Source organism: Tiliqua scincoides, chromosome 7 (genome assembly GCF_035046505.1).
Source record: "Tiliqua scincoides isolate rTilSci1 chromosome 7, rTilSci1.hap2, whole genome shotgun sequence".
NCBI classification, from domain to species: Eukaryota; Metazoa; Chordata; class Lepidosauria; order Squamata; family Scincidae; genus Tiliqua; species Tiliqua scincoides.
Genome location: NC_089827.1, coordinates 11,939,636 through 11,955,167, shown reverse-complemented (window position 1 = coordinate 11,955,167; position 15,532 = coordinate 11,939,636). Strand labels below are relative to the sequence as shown.

The following is a 15,532-nucleotide window of genomic DNA, read 5'->3' as shown; positions in this document are numbered from 1 at the left end:
ACTGAGCCCATTTCCCACCCATCATGTTGGGAAGTATTAACAATTACCAAGGACTCATTGTTAATAATAAAAGGAAAGTTCATTCTTTGTCTGCATTTTCTCCCCAACAATTGCATGCTCCTTTAATGGTTTCTTGGTAGGCACACAGGACAAAATAGCTCACTCCAGGTGGCCTAACCACATATCCATGGTTGGCAACCTTCAGTCTCGAAAGACTATGGTATAAGCCTACAGCACCCAGTATTCCCAGGCGGTCTCCCATCCAAGTACAAACCAGGCCTGACCCTGCTTAGCTTCCAAGATCAGACGAGATTGGGCATGTGCAGGGTAACAGTTGCCAGCTCTCGGGGATTTTACCTAGCACCGGTGGGAATTGACTAGACATGCATTTCTCTGGGATGTGAAGAACCTAAGGCTGGGACTGCTATACACCAACTGAGTTCTGACCTTCCTTTCAAGGGGCTAATGCTTGTATGTCTGAACTAGGAGCAGAAGATGAATGGCAGACTTGAATGAATGACAGGCATATGGCAAAGTCATGCTCATATTTCTGCAAGTCACCTCAAACCTGAAACAGACATTTGAATCGATCTGCCCTTGACAATTTCCAGCATTACCACCTGCCTTCAGGTACATTTGACAAGAAGGAATGATTCAGAGATGTCTAACTATGTTAGGAGATGTGTAGGTGAATTCTAAAGCTCAATCTCTTCCCACACCCAGCTTGACAACTATCGACAAGATGCCGTCCCCAGGACAGGTACGCTGGCTGTCATCAGGAGCACCAAGCTAGCATCCATCCTGGAAGCACGTCAAATGATTTAAGATTTAATCTTAAATTTTATTTTACCCTGCTAACTGGGTGAAAAGGCATGTTTTCAAATGGTGCTCTTCTTATATTTAGCCGAGGGAGAGTCAGTGAAGTAGCTAAGCCAGGGCCGGGGGGGGGGGGTTCAATTGCCCACCTTGTGGTGGAGTGGTGCTTTTCTGTCATTTCTGCTGGGGGGGGGCAGTGCCTATATTTTGGCTTATGGAAGCACTGAAAATTGGGCCCTCCAGCCCCTGTACAGCTCCAAATTGAACCATTTCTAAGGCCAGGGCCACACATGTGCAGAGAAAGTAGATGTGGGGGTGACCCAATGACACAGGGGGTGTTATCACTCCCCTGGCCCCAGCTTTCCACTCCCCCAGCTAGGCTACTGGGGAGAGTAACTGTCCCTCTTCACTCTACTGATCTGTGACTGTTCGGCACTGATAGCAACTCCAATTCCGATCGCAAGGAGCTGGGACTCAACACAAGGCGCTTGTGGGGGAAAGTTATCTGCGGTGCCTAGAACCTTGAGGGGCCTGCTCCACTTAAGGGAAGCTCAGCAACATGGGATAGGGATAGCCATGTTGACAGCATTAAAATTGCGATGACAGCCACATGGTCCCACAGTGGCAGAAAGCAAATTGAAGGATATTCTTCCAATTAGATTGTTATCAATTATTATGACACTTCTTTGAAAGAAAAGGTAATAATTTAAGTCAGCAATTTTCAGCCAGTGTGCCATGGCACATTGGTGTGCTGCAAAAGGTCTACAGTCTGCTGTGGAAGTTTGGAGCACAGCGGTTGAAAATAGCTGAAAAAACTCTTTGGGGCTCTGTGGTTCTGTTTCTAGGGCAACTGTCTGCAGTAATGAATTGTCTTTTGGCTCTGCAGAAGAAGAACTGACAACTTGTAACTGCAGACAATTGCCCTAGAAACTGAACTGCAGAACCTGGAAGACTCTCCCAGAAGCCAGTAGTGACATCACAAGAGGCTACGGCTACAGAGCTCAATGTGCCATGAGAAGAAAAACATTGAAAATCACTGGTTTAAATCACTGTAGATTTTTAAATTTTCTTTTCTAACGTATGGTTCATCAGTCCTGGAGCCATTTCATTGCAGGCTTGCCTTCTCATGAATGGCACAAGTTACTGGTGGATCATAAGAACATAAGAACAGCCCCACTGGATCAGGCCATAGGCCCATCTAGTCCAGCTTCCTGTATCTCACAGCGACCCACCAAATGCCCCAGGGAGCACACCAGATAACAAGAGACCTCATCCTGGTGCCCTCCCTTGCATCTGGCATTCTGACATAGCCCATTTCTAAAATCAGGAGGTTGCACATACACATCATGGCTTGTACCCCATAATGGATTTTTCCTCCAGAAACTTGTCCAATCCCCTTTTAAAGGTGTCTAGGCTAGACGCCAGCACCACATCCTGTGACAAGGAGTTCCACAGACCAACCACACGCTGAGTAAAGAAATATTTTCTTTTGTCTGTCCTAACCCGCCCAACACTCAATTTTAGCGGATGTCCCCTTGTTCTGGTATTATGTGAGAGTGTAAAGAGCTTCTCCCTATCCCCTCTGTCCATCCCCTGCATAATTTTGTATGTCTCAATCATGTCCCCCCTCAGGCATCTCTTTTCTAGACTGAAGAGGCCCAAACGCCGTAGCCTTTCCTCATAAGGAAGGTGCCCCAGCCCAGTAATCATCTTAGTCGCTCTCTTTTGCACCTTTTCCATTTCCACTATGTCTTTTTTGAGATGCGGCGACCAGAACTGGACACAATACTCCAGGTGTGGCCTTACCATAGATTTGTACAACGGCATTATAATACTAGCCGTTTTGTTCTCAATACCCTTCCTAATGATCCCAAGCATAGAATTGGCCTTCTTCACTGCCGCCGCACATTGGGTCGACACTTTCATCGACCTGTCCACCACCACCCCAAGGTCTCTCTCCTGATCTGTCACAGACAGCTCAGAACCCATCAGCCTATATCTAAAGTTTTGATTTTTTGCCCCAATGTGCATGACTTTACACTTACTGACATTGAAGCGCATCTACCATTTTGCTGCCCATTCTGCCAGTCTGGAGAGATCCTTCTGGAGCTCCTCACAATCACTTCTGGTCTTTACCACTCGGAAAAGTTTGGTGTCGTCTGCAAACTTAGCCACTTCACTGCTCAACCCTGTCTCCAGGTCATTTATGAAGAGGTTGAAAAGCACCGGTCCCAGGACAGATCCTTGGGGCACACCGCTTTTCACCTCTCTCCATTGTGAAAATTGCCCATTGACACCCACTCTCTGCTTCCTGGCCTCCAACCAGTTCTCAATCCACGAGAGGACCTGTCCTCTAATTTCCTGACTGTGGAGTTTTTTCAGTAGCCTTTGGTGAGGGACCATGTCAAACGCCTTCTGAAAGTCCAGATATATAATGTCCACGGGTTCTCCTGCATCCACATGCCTGTTGACCTTTTCAAAGAATTCTATAAGGTTCGTGAGGCAAGACTTACCCTTACAGAAGCCATGCTGACTCTCCCTCAGCAAGGCCAAAGGAAATTGTGGATCATGACAAGTGCTCCACAAACATTGTAGAGAAGTAGGTTAAGCAACCGAATAAAGATCAATGCATCTGAGAGCTGCTTCTCACAGGATACCCAAGTACAGACCTCATGTGCTGGCCATCAAGTATGAAACTCTTGTGCGTGGCAGTTTACCATCCTCATATTCCTTTTAAAATGCACACAATAGTGTTTGAATTGGGATTGCACCCTTCTTGCATGTTTTGTAGATTTATATTTTAAAGGAGCATGAAAAAGCCCTTTAAGGTAGCAAAATTTAGCACCCCTTTAAGATCAAGTGGCATGCCTGCCTCTTCTGCCACCCCTCGGTCATGCCTACAAATGCCACCCCCTTACCCAGAAGTAATTGTGGTGATGTGATTACTTCACCACAGTGACTTCCAGTATGCTGTGAGTGGTTGCATCCTGCTGTGAATAACCACCCACCTTTTCTGCTGGGAGGGCAGAGCCCCACACCATAATGGACATCACACCTCCTTCAGGTACATTAGTGTTTGAAATCAGAGTATTCATGGCAGACATAGAGCATGTGAAAACTGACAGTGTCAGTGAAATCCTATCCATGTCTATTCAGAAGTAAAGCCCATTTTGTTCAAGGAGGTTTACTTCCAGTAAAGTGTGTATAGGATTGCAGCCTGAGGGCCCAATCCTATGCAACTTTCCAGTGCTGATACAGCAGCAATGCAGTCCCAAGATAAGGGAACAAATGTTCTCTAAGTGCCCCCTATCACAGGATACACTGTACGCCCCATTGGCACAGCTGCATTGGCCCAGGAAAGTTAGATAGGATTGGGCCCTGAGTGTTATTTCTGGAGGATACATTCTTTTGCAGATGTGAATGTACGTTGCAAAACTGTTCCAGCATTACTGCTAGATATCCCTCCGTGCTTCAGCAGTTTTATCAACATTAATTAAAGAGATTCTAATGAGATTTTTCAAAATTCCTTTGAGGTAGTAGAAATAATTTCCTGATTAAACTTTGCTTAATAAAATTACATTTTGCCAATTGCAATGCAATTTAAACCTTTTTACAGCTAAACCACAAATAGCATATATTGAGGAAATGGACAAGAGGGTGCATTGTGTTGCCTCCAAAAATGACATTCTAAGACCATTAAAGCTATTAACATTTAAATAACTATAAGACAGAAAGATGGAGTCTAAAATTTACACTTCCAGTTTTACTGTGACTTCTACGCTAATCTTATTGACCAATGAAATAAAAGCTGGGCTCAAGTCAAGAAGACTTGACTTTTGTTGGAGAATTAATAATACTTACCAGGCTGTGTGTGTGCCCCCTATATCTGTGGGTCCTGAAGCAGCAGTTTCACTCACCACTGTTCACATGTTCCCCCCATTGCGCAAATGACTTATCTGCCTCTGATTGTAGCCCTCCGGTCATGGTCTCCTGTACCGCGGTGTGTCTCACTGTTTCTGTACCATCTATGAATGCTAATGGGAAGCAAGTTGGAGACCTGAAAACAGTGTGATGCTAGGCCTCCTGCTTCCTGATAGTGTTTGCCAACAGCAAGACTCAGTAGCATTCCCAGAGGGGAGCAGAGTGCAAAGTTTTGCAGGCACCTCAATGCGCCGTGTAAGCTCCCCCCCTCCTCCGGCTTCAAAGCCATTCCTGGCAGCAAAAGCAATGGCTTCAGGATCACCCATGAGGTCTTCAGAGTGATGTGGAAGTGGCGAAAGAATAAGCAAGAACACATATGCTTACACACAGGACTCAAAAAAGGGAGTTGAGTCACTTCAAGTCTGGATTCTTTTTTAAGTCACTGACCCCGAGTTGCAAGTCAAGTTGGGGCGAGTGATGTCCATGACTCAAGTTGACTCAAGTAATCCAAAGATATGTTTTTGTGCATGTCGAGTGCCCATCCCTAGTAAGCAGCCACACCCACTTGCCGTGGGAGCCATTCTGGGTAGTGACAACAGAACATTGCAGTTGTTGCCCAGAATGGCCCCAACAGTGAGTGAGGGGCCATTTACATGGTGCGTTGTGGCACTAGCAATACTTACTGCACTCTCTGCCCCCCTCCGTAGCTATAATCCGTCAAAGCTCTGGCTGCAAACCTTTAGTAAATTTTTCTAATTTTCACACAAGTCATTATCAATACACCAGGGACCAGCTCTTAAAAATCCCCCCCCCCCAGATTTTTAATGATGTGAATAATTAAACTCAGTTTAGGCACTAAAGTAATCAACAGCACCAAAATTGGCAGGTGGGATCTACTTTGCTCAGAACTCAGTCAGTATTGTCAACCCAGGGAATTATTACTGGTGTCTGTCCAAATCTATTCTCTGATGGGAGATGCTACAGCCGAGTTTTGGATTTGATGGATGACACTTCTGCTTCACACAAATGCATGTGGAGAGTTTCAATCAGGCAACAAAAATGGCATTAGTTGGAAATTGCAGCATATGTTCTTTTTTTTTGGTTCGCTTTCAGTTTGAGGTCCCCAGTGAATAACTCCAAATCACTGTGTTTAAAATTGTATACTAAGCTTCCACTGCCTCAGCTATGGGATTTTTTTACTCTACTGGTGGGCCAACTCAATCCAATTAAGCAGGATCTCTGTTTGCTTTATAATGAGTTATTTCAGATTCACTTATCACGTCTTTCTCTGAAAGTGCAGTTTCATCTTCTTCAAAAGAAGGTCAGAGCATGTGACCTCTGCTATTTTTTAATGCAACTATGAAAAGTGGTTCTACGATAGTACAAGCCTAGACGTGACATTACTCCAACCACATCTGATTTTATATTTCAAAGTTATACTAGAGTGGGCCCTTCTTATTTACGGACTCTTCTGGTAACTTCCGGGAGGTTCAGGAGCCCAACCATGGATTAAATTATCCATGGAATTCCTGGATTCCATTTCTGGAATGGAACCCCCATGGATACAGAGGGTATACTATTCTTCATTCCCCTGGGGGCTGGGGATAAGAATAGGCCCTCGGTTTGGCTGTACTTGTCGTAAGAGGCGACTAAACAGCCACCGGGTAGATGGGACTCGTCAGCCTAGGAAGGCAGCTCATCTGAGAGAAGGAAAACTCTGATCCCAAACCTCCACTGCCTTGTGGCTACATCCAGTTATGGAAAAGGTTTCAGGAGTCAACCTCAAGGCAAAATCTGGAGCCGGAGTCCCTGAGGCAGTTCATGGCTGAACACAGTCACGTTCTGGCAACTCCTGCGACGCCGCTGGAACCAACCGTATTGGCCTCTGCCTTTCCATTGGACCATTTCAGCGACGTGGAGAGGGGGATTTGCTGCATGGGTAACAGCCTATCCTCCATACCTACTTTACCCAGGCTTCGCGCACTGGAGAGGACACTCTGTTCCAGAACCACCATTCAGAGCATGACACCATAGTCTTCCGAGACTGAAGGATGCCAACAACAACAACTATTCTTCACAAACCCTATTCTATCCGAATCCCACTAGGCAGGTTAATAGTCAATCATATGCATGTCTACTCAGAATTAAGTCCCACTGAGTTCATTGGACTGTACTCCAAGGTAAGTGTGCCTAGGATTACAGATGGGCAGCCCAATCCTAACCTGTGCTGTAACAGACATTTACCCCCTTATATTTATATTTAACAGATATTTATCCCCTTATCCTGTGTAATACCCCAGCTGCCCCAATGGGACTGCTTGGATCTGTGCCAGCTAAGTTGTTGACACAGATCTAAGCAGCCCGATGTAACACTGGACTGCTCGGGAGGGGTGTTAGAATCTAGCCTGAGCACTGGAGGCTGGTCTCACACCCCTCCTGGGCCCAATTTCCCCACCAGTCCATCCTCCCCGTCCTCCACCCACTTGAAATGCCCCCTTTCAGTCCTCCTGCCACCCTCCCCACCCTCACCCCTGCCAGCCTCCCCATGCCAGTGCAAACTCACCCGCTGCTGGCCTGGATCTGGCCTGGGGAGGCCAGCACATGTTCCTTGCGCTGGCCTTCCCAATTTGGGAGTAGTTGTGAGTATGCTTTATGGCATGTTTGCAACACTCCCAGGCCAGTATAAGTGACTTATACCAGCTGAGAACAACACAAGGATTGTGCTCTTAGATATGCTTAGCTGCAGCAAGGTGGCTGCATCAAATGCCTTAGAACTTTACCAGGTGCCTCATCATCCAGAGAGCCTCTCTCCAGCCTGGAAACTGTTGCTGTGACAGCAGATCATCACGTGCTGAGCTATTCTACATGTTATCACGGATGCATGGAGCACTAGCATAGGAAAGGGAGGGCCAGGGGTGTACAGGGCCCTGGGCGCCATGCCTGAGGGCATCTTAAAATGCTATGGAGGTGCTGCCATGCTGAAGCCACCTTCAAGTATTTCCATGTGCTGGCCACAGCATGCGCTCCTCAAAGAATCCCAGGTACAGAATCTGGACCTCCACATAGAAGCCACATCACGCAAATGATTCTGCTTAGCAGAACGACAGGTAAATGTTTACCTATGATAAATGATACATACATGATAGCTATGATAAATGATGGTACAGCAAATGGTTAGGTCCAGAGGGAAACGTCCAGATGACAGCAAATATAATATATGGCTTTCTGAAGCACTAGAAATCACCAGGAAGGACAGGGTAATGGATAAAGACCATCGATGAAATGAACACCTTCTCTTTCCATCCCGATGGAATTGTGGCTACCACTTATAGCATCCTGAAACATGAATGATGACATTTGTGGAAAGGCAATTGTTGCAATAGGAATGATAATAAAAAAAAAGAATTTTATAAAAACCGAATTGAGGAATGGGAATTTTTATTGCTTTAAGAGGAAAAAAAATCTTTTAGTTTTGTTGAAAAGAGGCATATAAATATTTTTATATTTATAAAATGAACACGACAAAATGTATGCTGGAAAAAAAATCCTGATTTTATCCACCCTTGCCCCTTAGAGACGAAACATGCGGACTGAGTGTCTCAGCCTTCACATGCCTTTCTCCCTGTCAATTTAAGATCTAGTGTATTTTGTGGGGTTTTCCTCATGAGGAAGCTATCCCAGATGCTGTATGACCCTTTTAACCCATTTCTGCCCAGGCCACAGATGTACACATTTGATCCCTGTTGCATATATGCAACATTGGGCAGAAATGGATTAACTGTGCTGCCACCAAAAAAGGTGAAGGGAGTGGCAAGGTTGAAGAGGTGAAGGGGAGAGAAATAGGGCCTTCTTGGTGGTGGTGCCTTGCTTGTGGAATTCTCTCCCCCTGGAGATGCCTTCCTTGGAGACCGTTCAGCAGGGCCTCATTTTATTCAAGAAGGTATTTGAATTATCATGATAGGCTGGCACTTTTAATGAATGTAATTTTAATAGTTTTGCATGATTCATTGGGGATCTGATCTGCAGTATTATTTTATGTTTTAGTATTGTTTTAATCTTTCACTTTGTATGGTGTTTTTATGTTGTAAGCTGCCTTGGGCGCCCCTAATGCGTGGGAGAAAGGTGGGCTATACATTCTTTAAAGAAATAAATAAATGACGTTGGAGGAAAGTGCCTGATGGACAGTGAATACATCTTCTGCTATAACATGGTGCATGTTCAAACCATGTGCTATATAAGTCTATTTATGCTAATTTTTTAAATTTTTTTGTATGACAGCATAAATCTATAGCACGAAGTTGTGCAAGCTAGTGTTTCTCCATCATAGACAGGGACTTTTAAATAATAAGAAAACCAGATCAATGCAGCCTGGGGATGAGATGGGATAAATCCACTGCTGTGTAAACACAGCCGTGTTTACAGTTGCTTATCGTTCATTGGCAATGAAATGAGTACGAAGTGAGACTCAAAACGCCAGCAGAAATCCTACGCAATTTAAGTGTGCAATGCAGAAAGTCATACGCAAGTACTTGGTTGGCTCTGAAAGTTCTAAACTTAATTGATGGTATAGCTATAAGTGCGGAAGAAATTTAAAGGGCGAGGTATTGAAAGCGTACTCTAAATTCTTTCTTTGGATGAACATTTGTCTCCTTTTCGGAGATATAATATGCTGTGGTTGAATAGCTACTCTCTCTTGAGTGGGCCATCAGGAAATGTTACATATGTCACTGTGACTTGAACATTAGTTGTAGTCTAAATGGTGGTTGTAAAAGTGGAACATAGGTTTGGGTGAAAGACCTAGCAACAATCAGCCATAGTAATTTAAGAGTGTCATAAAGTGGCTGCCTATGTGGGAGAGTGGGGGGAAAAGTTATTTATCCACAACTTCCTCAAAGGCGAGTCTGCACTGACAGCCTCAGAGACTGGGGAGGCCAGCTACAAATCCCTGAGGGCCCACCTTGCTGATGCTTGAAGCCCCAAGGGACCAGGGTGGAGTGATGTGCTTGGTCACTGCTTTCTCCTGGGAAGTCTCAGAGGTGCCCATGATGACACAGGGCCCTCTAGGAAGTCCATTTGAAGATGTGAAGGGCAGAGGGAGGAGATGACCACAGGATGAGTCATCTGGGCAAGTGAGTTGCTCTGTTGTCATCTCTGGTAGTGCCACAGATAGACAGAGGTGGTGCTGAGGGACAGATTGTTTTGTGTATACAAGGAGCATGCTTGCAACCAGGTTGGTACCAGGTACTGGGGGATCCAATACTAGGGGCGCAATCCAGAGCTGGTGCTGAGCTGGCACAAATCCCTTGCGCTGGCCCTTGCGCTGCCCTTCCTATATATTGGGGGATCCTATACCAGTGTACACTGGGTCCTCATGGCATGCTCCACCTCTCATGATGTGCATTCACAAGTGTGACATGCACACTCCCCATGGCTAGGAAACATAAAAGGGATGGGGTGCACATGCTTTCCTCCTGGAGTGGCCTTGAAGGAAGAGTCCATCCTACTCTCTTTTTACCTTTCTCAGCATCCATGAGAGGTAAATGGGGACCTACTGAATGTGCTTTCAGTGCTACTAAGGAAAAGCAGCATGTGTACCTTGCCCCCTTTATATTTCACAGTCACTGGGACAATGTGCATGTTGGAGCTCATGCGCCATGGAAGATCTGATGCAAGGACTTGCCCTGGAACCCCACTGCACTGGGCCCTGTCCTCGGTTTCAAGCGTGGTCCTTAAGTATACAACATATCCGTTCTTCCAGATCAGAGGTGTCCAAAGTTTTTGGCAGGAGGGCCGCATCATCTCTCTGACACTGTGTCGGGGGCCAGGGAAGAAAATAATTAATTTACATTTCAAATTTGAATAAATTTACATAAGTTTACATAAATGAATATATTAAAGATGAACTTATATGAATTAATGAAGGTCTTGCAATAGCTCAAGGCCTATAAAAGGCCATGCACAAAGCAAGGCTGGCCTTTCCTTTGCTGCTGCTACTGCATCACAGATGTGAAACAGCAAGCAGTGGAGGGAGTCCTCATCCCACAGCTCACATGAGAGGTCAAACAGTTGCCCTCATGCTGAGAGCAGTTGCGTCAGGCCAGTGCAGGCCCCAGCAAGTCTCAGGAGGGCCAGAGGCTCATTGGAAACTGGGGGCTCCCTGAGGGCCGCATTGGGAGTCCTCGAGGGCCACAAGTGGCCCCAGGGCTGGGGTTTGGACACCCCTGTTCCAGATTATTGAATAACTCAGTGGCTGACACCAAGCACTGCCTGTGAGAGATGTTTCTCAACCCATCTCCACCACTCTGTGTCAATCGCAAACATTTCCCTCCTTCCAACAATTCCTCCTTTGTTGGGCTAATAACGTAGACCAGTGGTTCTCAAACATTTTAGCATCAGGACCCACTAAAAATAAAAGCTTCACTTTGCCAGCCACTCAGTCCTCTGCACCTATAATGGTGGTTGGGCAGTGGTGCACCCCACAAGTTGCAGGTGGTTTAACCCTTGATGCACATAGCCTAATCTGCCTTGTTGGTTTTGCAAACCACCAAAAATTGGATCATGGCCCACTGGTGGACCGTGGACCCCCAGTTTGAGAACTGCAGATATAGACTATTAGCCTTTTCGTCAGGGACTATTTCGTTGTGCTGCATCTCACAAAACATTGGTAAAAAAAAAACACCAAATGGAATAGCAGGTGCCATAGAAGTCCAATGATGGCCAGAGCAGTAACCAGAGCAGTTCATCATGCCACGTTCCAAAGGTTTTCACAAAGCAAGCTGCATTTCTAGCCTCTTTCCACGCTCACAACTTCCATTGTTTTTTTAGTTGCCGTTTCCTATAGTTTTGATAGCTGGAGAATTATTACTTCTGGCTGTAATTTATTGGACTTAGTGGATGTGTGAATACACAGAGAGAATACACAGAGGGGACACATTAATAAGGACAATGAGTCACAAGATGTGGATGATTCGAGGCTGCAGCTGGGGCAAGATGTAGCAGCCCTAATTTTGCCTTTACATACACATCAACAACTGCTCACGTCTAAATTATGTTGACTCCCACCCTCAGTGCTGAGCCATGAACAATATATCGGCTGGCATCTGCAGTTATCCTTCCTCTGGAGCAAAGTCCCTTTGCTCTGGAACATCTCCTTGTTCTGAACTAAGAGACACTATTGTTACCAAAAAAGGGCTGTTATGTTTTAAGGGGAATTATTTATTTACCTTTTTGGAAACCTCAGGATCGCAGGCTGGATAACAAAACAGCGTAAAGCAGAGAAAATCCCTTGTTTAGCTTAAAGAGGAGACTGGGAGAAAGATAACGTTCAATCAAAGATTATATTTTTATTACAAAACACACAAAGGTAAACATAATACATTTCTTGGTTCTAGTACTTGAAAAATGTACCTAGCTTTTATGGTGGTTGCATGTGCTATGTATTTGGTGTATCCGAGGAGGAATTAGAAACGGATAGGTTGTAGGGAAGGATTTTAGGGGTCCCTTAATCTGCTAAACCCAGTTTGCTAACTAAAGATGGGGGAAGAAGGGAGGAATAGATGGGGAAGAAGGGAAAGAATTTCAGAAACGCAGGATAGTTACCTGTCCTGGGGAGCAGTTGGGGAGGGGAGGACCTTTGCCTTGGAGGGGGACAGCCAGAGAGAGCCATGTGGCGGAGTTCTCTCTTAAAAGGGGCTTGGCTGACCTGGAAGCTGACCTAGAATGACCGGATGTATCCCAGAGCTGTGCACATGCTCAGTATACACAGTAGGACATGTGGAGCATGCAAGAACATGATGACTGGGTATCAGCCATGGCTGGGGGAGGGAGACACTTTGCATAAGGGGTTTAAGAATGATAAAGCTACAACAATAGAACAATAGACTTCTTCCCCCGGAAGTGCATGCTTGTTTTGCATAACAGTGATTGAATCAGGAGACATTCCTTGACTGGAGGAGGGGATGTAATCACCATGAGCTTTGCTAAACTTGTGACTTTTACCAGGGCCTTGGAAAAGTGTGCTGGGGTAAGGGTGTCCTGTATTCTGAGGTTTGACCTGCATGCGTTTTAGTCCATAATACATACAAAATCACAACTTGGAAGGGAAAAGGAGATTTTCACGTAACACTATGGATGCCAACCCTTGACAACACATGGCCCAATTCTCACTAACTTTCCAACGCTGATGCAACCATACCAACAGGGTGCCCTCTGTATCCTGCAGCAAAGGAGAAATCATGGAGGTCTCTTCAAGGTAAGGGAATGTTTGTTCCCTTACCTAGGGGCAGTGGTGTAACTAAGGCATCTGGCACCCAGGGGCACAAAGATTTTCAACACCCCTATACTACAAAATCAAATTAACCCCCGTTGTGTCTGATCATGCCCAGGAGGTGGTCTTAGGTGCAGAGAGGCTGGGCATGTCCTCCATGTGCCTCAGAAGGCCTTCTGGAGACCTTAGAAAGGCAGTTCTCGTTTTCACAAAAACAGGAAGTGCCTTTCTAAGACTTCAGAAGACCACTTTTTCATACCTTGGGTCTGCCATTGGAGGTGTGGGTTTGCACCACTTCAGGGTGTAGTATCCAGGGCAGTGTACCCCCTTGCCCCCCTTAACTATGCCATTGCCTCGGGGCTGCATTGCAGCTGGATTGGTACTGGACAGTTGGTTAGGATTGGGTTGAAATGGTACAAAACGGATTGAGCCAGATGAATGTCAGTCTTATATTCTGCTTTCCTGAAAAGCCACCCAAGTGAAGAATGAAGGTTTGGAGATCTGTAGCTTTAAGTATCAATCCCTCAGTTTTCCCCTCCACCTTTTCCATTGGGCTTTTAATATCTTATTATACTTCCTTGAATAAATTGCCCCATTTAGGAGCAGGACGCAAAATAAAACGTAACACTCCATTACCTCCTTGCTAGCTTGCTCTGCAGATTTATAAATCCACTCAAGGGTTTCACATGCCCCGTTTCCTTCCCCATAGCCTCACTTATCTTTTGGAGAACATAAGGTAGGAAGTCCCAGCCGTCATCATCCTTCTGCACCTCACCGCTAACTGCATCTTCTTTGCTGCTAAACAGTGTAGAACTCCAGCAGACTATATTAATTTATATGTAGCCAGTGACATTTGTTTTTCATAGAACATTTGCTTCTTATTGAATTTTCTGCTTAAAAAAAATACAAATATATAGGGATAATGCAGCAAAAAGCTTGCTGGGTGGGAGTTTAGTTGCCTTATTTCCCCTAAGTCCCAAAAGGCAGCTACTTAGGCTGAAATATGGGAATGATGGGTGCTTTCCCCCTTTGTTTAGGAAGAGTGACTAAGGGCCCATTCCTATATTTCTCCTCTGCCGATACAGCCACATCAAAACAAGCATGCCGTATCCAGCGGGGTGAGTGGGTTGGGAGGCTTTAGAGCGGAAAGGGGAACTCCTCTTAGTCTCTTCCTCTTGGCACTACCTCTTAGTCTTATATTCTTATGTGTGTCATTTGTCATTTGTCTGTCATTTGTCTGTCATTTGTCTTGCCACAGGATGTGGGGATGGCCTGATCCAGCAGGGCTCTTTTTATGTTCTTAGGTATTAATAATAATAATAATAATAATAATAATAATAATAATAATAATAATAACTTTATTTCTACCCCGCCTTTCTCCCCGAAGGGACTCAAGGCGGCTTACAACATATTAAAAACAATTTAAAAACAAATAAAAACATATTAACACATACTAAAAACAGCAGTCAGAGTAAAAATAGGTAAAAAGAGCATAGAGCAGCAGCAAGTCATAAAAGAATCAGGCCTGTAAAAAAAAAAAATTAAAAGATGTTAAAAAGATGTTAAAAGGCCAAGAACTCAGAAGGCCTGTTTAAACAGAAGGGTCTTCAGGCCTTGCCGAAAGGTCTCAAGAGAGGGAGCCATTCTCAAGTCAAGGGGAAGGGAGTTCCATAGCGTTGGTGCCACTACTGAGAAGGCCCTATTTCTTGCAGCCGCCCCACGTACCTCCCTAGGCGGCGGCACTTGTAAAAAGGCCTTCTCTGATGACCTGAGAGGGCGAGCCGGATTGTACGGGAGCAGGCGATCTCTAAGATACCCTGGTCCAGAGCAGTATAGGGCTTTAAAGGTCAATACCAGCATCTTGAATTGGGCCCGGAAACGAATTCCTGCTTAGTATTCCTGCTAAACATTCTTAGTCTTATGTTTACACTCAGACAAGTGTGTCATTTATCTGTGGAACCCCTTGCCACAGGATGTGGTGATGGCTTCTTGTGGGATCCCTGAGGCATCTGGTGGGCCACTGTGAGATACAGGAAGCTGAAATAGATGGGCCTTTGGCCTGATCCAGTGGGGCTCTACTTATGAGATCTCCCCCCCCCACACACACACACATAATCTCATTTCCACAGCATGTTAGTATCTCTCCTGTTCTGTTCCCTGTCCCTGCTCTTCTCCTTTTACCCCACTTTACCCCACATAGGGTAAAGCAATACCATGTTGCATCTTGGGAACACTGGATCTCTCCACCCCTCCTCCCTCTGCTAGTCTCATGGATACCCTCTTCCTTCCTTCTCCTTTCTCTCTTCCCTCAGTAGAAACAAATGCTGGTTTAATAAAGACACAGCCTTGCCTTGTAGGCAGTTCTTCTATTGAACACAAGCTGTTTTTATGTGTCAATGCCTGCATATTAAGAAAAGAAAAATATTTCTTTACCCAGAGTGTAATTGTTTGGTGGAACTCCTTGCTACAGGATGTGGTGACGGCGCCTAACCTGCATGCCTTTTAAAGAGGATTGGGCAGATTTCTGGA

The 15,532-nt window shown here is 45.3% G+C and overlaps 2 pseudogenes; one reads left to right on the top strand and one right to left on the bottom strand.

Moving 5' to 3' along the window:
• LOC136657068 (zinc finger protein 420-like) overlaps positions 1–15,532 on the top strand; it is a 657,687-nt pseudogene that overhangs the window by 138,740 nt on the left and 503,415 nt on the right.
• LOC136658014 (5S ribosomal RNA) lies at positions 226–342 on the bottom strand (annotated as a pseudogene).